Source organism: Saccostrea cucullata, unplaced genomic scaffold, assembly GCF_032062105.1.
Source record: "Saccostrea cucullata isolate Sc308-1 unplaced genomic scaffold, CSIRO_AGI_Scuc_v1 ctg4349, whole genome shotgun sequence".
Taxonomy (NCBI): Eukaryota; Metazoa; Mollusca; class Bivalvia; order Ostreida; family Ostreidae; genus Saccostrea; species Saccostrea cuccullata.
The window spans coordinates 4419-9810 of record NW_026931408.1 but is presented as its reverse complement, the minus strand read 5'-3'; the positions used below and the strand labels follow the sequence as shown (position 1 = coordinate 9810).

The 5392-nt window shown below is 32.5% G+C and overlaps 1 long non-coding RNA gene across 1 annotated transcript; it reads right to left on the bottom strand.

Annotated features, from left to right (window-relative positions):
- Window positions 1-2893: 2893 nt before the first annotated feature.
- On the bottom strand, window positions 2894-3608 carry LOC134232527 (uncharacterized). The gene is made up of 3 exons (XR_009984799.1): window positions 3546-3608; window positions 3164-3231; window positions 2894-2940 (listed from the first exon to the last, which is right to left on the bottom strand). It is a non-coding gene; the product is annotated as an uncharacterized LOC134232527 (long non-coding RNA).
- Window positions 3609-5392: the final 1784 nt, after the last annotated feature.

Here is a 5392-nt window from a genome sequence, read left to right as displayed (position 1 = left end):
TTTTACTGACAAAAAGGGAGAAAAGAAATATTAAAGAAAGAAATCCGGACTGCTACGTGCATGAAATACGTCTGGTCTATCGAGGTACACTTAAAGGAGTGCGAATTCCATAATTGAACGAATTAATTACGCAAATTAATCACGACATTTAGTAAATCGTACAATGTTTCATTCTCTCAAACTCAAAATTTGGCGTAACTATACTTGACAAAGAATAATCAGAGAAAATGTGATATAGAAGGGATATTTTGACATATGAATATGATCTATTATAAATTTGAAATGTTTTAGGACTAAGTATTCGGAAAAAATAATTGATAAAGGCGTAAGCAGTACATAGTTATGTGGGTTGTTCGAGAGTTGGTACATTTTGAACACAAACTAACTGTCGAGTTACACTTAATTGAAAGAATAATCTTGTTAAGTATCATCGGGAATTGGGTCTAATTCACGTTCATTCTGGTGAAGTCATTCAGTTTGTTATTACCATTAGGACGGGATGACTTTATCTGTACATCCAGAATGAAGATTTTCATATACACGCATTAAGATTAAGAATATCAACAATTTAGATGTAAATCTTGAATAATTTAATGTAATACGTAACTTGAGAAATCATAAATAAAAATATTAAATAATTATATTTTTTAAAAGACCATGTGTGTGTGAAATAGTGTCATATATTGATATATTCTTGTCGGGTCGGGAGAACAATTATTATTTGCCTTTTTCTTCATTCTGATAAAAATCATACTCGCTCCAAAATTCGGTGCAATTTTTTTTTAGAAAATGTCCGGTAAATATTTATTACGAACTTTAAATGTGTAACTACTATAAATGAAATCTAAATATATCAGATGTACAAAAGGTACGTTACATGTAATTTAAAGACGATTTAGCAAAACGTAAGGAATAACAAATGTATTTTTAAACTTATATATAAAGCATGAATTCAAAAGGTATTCAGTTTAGATTTCTTTCATCAGTTTCACTTGTACACCATTCGATACACTGAAAATCAATTCAACACACTTCTTCCTCTTTTTTTTTTGTTTTCTCGTTATGACATAAGAAAAATAGATGCCTTATAACTCACTGTTGCATTGTAATTTAGTTTGAATTTCTCGGGATCGAGAAATGAAGGAAATCAATTTTTCATGTACATTTAAATCTACGCGCAGTACAGTTAAGGCAACGTTTTCTATAAAAAGTCACCGAAAACGATACAATATTAATGTTTAAACATTTTATTTTTCAGTAAGACACTCTAGTTAAAATAGCTTTATGTTATCTTGAAGAGTATGTCCATTGCTATTCATCTCGGAATTTTTTTTGATCATGTGACCCTCTAAAGTCACGTGGGCTCCGATTTTAGGTCAACAAATGAAATGTTAAATTTAACCAAAAAGTTCAAGGGCAAGGCAAACAAACAAATAACTGCACAATGTTTTAAATTGTCCATTTGTATCTATACTTTCACAAAAGTGATGCTCATTCAGTTGGTTTTCCGATACATTTAAGTTATTCACCTAAAACACTCAGTAGTATATGAAAAATAGGGTATTTTCCTAATATCATCGGAAATTATAAATTTACCTAAAGGATTACAAAGAAATGAGCATCACTTTTTGAAAACTATAAAGTAAAATGAATAATTTAAAATAAAAACCTACTTATTAAATTGTCGCCTTGCCCTTGAACTTTTTGATTAAAAATTGACAACTTGGTACAGTCAGTCTAAATATAGTTTTCAAACGCATCGTTGACCCAGCATGGGAGATAACTCTTTAGTACTTGAAAAAGTTTGTTTACCTCGTAGATTTCAACTAGGCTTATACTTGTAGACTGCGCTGGGATCTTTTTACTAAATCAAACAGTAGGCATAAAACACTGGATTTTACTCTCTATTTTGTGACTTCGTTCTCTATACAATGTATGAATTATGTATGTTATACGACGTCTTTCAGTCCTTCCGCATTTCCTCGAATATGTATAAACACATATGCAACTACGTGTAACGTTTGCCGCAGCATGTTATTTAAAACGCCGATTGTTAATAAAAATAGGAATATTCAAATAGAATAGTCAATTGAAAGCCTCCATCAATAATTGATTCGATAAATTTAATATACCTTTCTGTCACTGCTGTACAAATGGTACATGTACACGTATGTACAAATATTTTTTTTTCGCATACAAGATTCTATCATGGCTTTCTTTCAAACCTTCAACTCCTATGTGAATTAAGTTGTACGTTTTAAGAAGAAAGACTTAGTGGAAATCATAAATATTCCTGTATTTGTTAAAGGGACTACCATATTTTTCCAAAAGAGGGGGGGGGGCAGATTTCAAAAATGTTGAAAATATGTCCCACACTGGATAAAAAAATAAATAATCTGCCCCAGACCAGTGTTAACCCTCCTGTAAATAATTTTTTTAGCTTGTCAGACATTTTTCAGTGAAGAGAAAAATAATTAAATCTGTCCTTCATCTTATCAGAAATAAATATTAGTAGACCTGTCCTTCATTGACATGAAAAGACATAAAAAAATGATGACCTGGAACCCCCCCCCCCCTCTCTTTAGAATAAAATGGTGGTCCCCTTTCCTGTTTTGAATCAATTAGGGGAGCCTTCAATCTCCTTTTCAGTTACTATTATTAAGAAAAACAAATTAACACAATGTACATGCTGGAAATAAAATCTTGATGGACATTGACACCCACCACACAAATACATATATGTAAGATTATCAAATATTAATAGCCTTTTCAACACCTGTACAGTGAGTACATGTACATGTATATGAAAGAATCAAATCATTTTTTATGAAGAATTTTTATTTAATAAACAGCTTTTCAAATTAAGATAGACTGTACAAGGAATACTGAGCATCTGCAAATCATTTCCATCACTTCATGTTCTTGTGGATGAAATCAATTCTGAAAATACATGTATGAGAAAATCAGGACATTCTTGTAGTAACATACTATTATTGAAAGTAAATTGGTGTTTAAAATTGAATTTAATTTAGAACAATGCATGGAAACATGCACAAACATTGGATGCATTATTAAATATTTGCAATTCTATTCTTATATTTCATTGTTTGCCAGGAATATTGCATGTTAATTTCAATTGGTTTATAGATTATATGGAGAATACCATTTTCCTTACATGATGGATTAACTTGCTGCCTGAATGAATCCATTGGTCCAATTCTTTAGGAATAGCTGCAACACATAATATATATGATATTGCTATGAGATTACTAAAATACATTGTATAATAAAATCACATTACATTTGACAAAACAATTCATGATATACTGTATGTTGTACATAGTAAATTTATGAAATTCATATTAAAAAATAAATGGAAACAAAGTTGTATTACAAAACTTTTCTGGGAAATTAAAACCTCTGACATTTATAAGAGCAATTAATTAGAATATGAAAAAAACATTCTTTCGTCTTTACAAAATTAAAAATAAATATAACACATGAATGGTTTTAAAAAATGTGAAATGCTTTATAAGTGTACATACCCTGTGGAGAAATGGGTGCATTTTGTATTTATTCATTCTTCAAGCCTGGAACTCTTGACTGCTACAATTATAAAAGTATGTAGGCCTATCATATAATTAAAAAAAATTATGTATAAATTACAGAAATTACTTGACTTGACATGAAATCAAACTAAAAAAAAATAAATATTTTATTCCCTATTAATTTAGAAATTCTATAAATATAAAACCATTGATCTAAACTGGAGGTTTTTTTTTGTTTTCAACATAATGATACAGATATTTTTTGTTACATTATGTAGCATGTTTGTATGCCAAAAAAGACAACATTACATGTTCAGTAACTCATTGTCAACTTATTGACTGTAACAATAAAATTTCAAATTTAATTTAGTTTAAGTTTGTATTATTGTTGAACCCCCTTATTACACATGTTGTCTCAAAAAAAAAATAAGCTAATCGATCGACTCTATATTTAGTACAATTACATTTTTAAATTTCTAGTAAAAAAAAAGTGAACAACTTTATGTGGGCTGTTGGGAAGGACGGGGGGCGGGGGGGGGGGCGACACACACTGCACTGCATTAGTTTTTCACTGACTGTGATAATGCATCTAAATAAACACGTACACACTCGCGATCGTTTTTTCTTCGATGTTAACAAAAGCATATCTACATGTACATATTGTACATACATGTGCATACATACCTGGGCTGAATTATTAAATGCACTGCAGTGATGGATCTAGGGGGCTAGTGCAGATCGTCTCAGTCTTCCGTTATTTTCTGTAAAAATGTCCTCATATTCTCGTAATAGGGATAAACAATGCCTTGTCTCTCATCTTATCCCTATTTTCTTTAAAGAATGTCTGGTTATTGCATTTAAATCCACTGCATATCTCAGCTGATGTCGCCACGTTTTTAGATGTAAACAACATTCCGTGTCATCGAGTGCAAGCGCTTGGCTGAAGCCGAATGCAGCCAAACGGCACATAAGAAAGAGAATTATTTTAAAAACATGCTTTTCTATGAGGGAGAAAATCACTAATAAATATTTATTCAAACATGGAAATATTGCTGTTTGTTACAAATTCTTGCAAATATCGGTAAATAGTTATTTTGAGCTCTATTTCCTTATAAGGATCAATCAGGGCGGAGCAACTGTCATGACGTCAAACCTCATTATGACCTCATTACCATATTTTTTCCATGGGTTGCCTTAACCTTACTGCGCGTCGAATGTACAGTTGAATTTTAGAAAATTAATCAATGTTCTCCATTATATCACTGTTTAAATGTATAACGTACATGTCCGCATCGTCGCATGAACAACAATGATCGATCCACAATACCATTACTCTATTGGAATATACAAGGGGCGGGGCTTACTGGCGGTGAGATAAAAGCGGGGTCCGCTTCACGCATCAGTGCGTAAAGCGGTCCCAGGAAGCGAACACCGGGTTCGCTCTAGCGGACCCAGAGCTGACCCCAAGCGAACGCGGAGCGAACCCGGAGCGCACCCAAAGCGCACCCGGAGCGGTCCCAAAATTTCTGAAAGCGAACCCGAAGCGGACCCCGAGCGAACCCAGGAAGCGAACCCGGGGTCCGCTCCGGGTTCGCTCTGGTGTTAGGTTGTGTCTGGTCGGTACTGTATGGGCGCCTTCTTTTTGCCATATCTTTTATGTTTAAATTCTAAATAAAGTAAACGAAATTTTAGGAATATGATAATCATTTTATCATTTTCAAGACATTCAACTATTTTGCTAGCTTTAATTTGGCGATTTTTCATAACAAATTGCTCATCTAAGGACACATCTCTTCTCCAGCTTAACTGCTTTCACTGGGCTACAGAACAAAATTATAATTTTA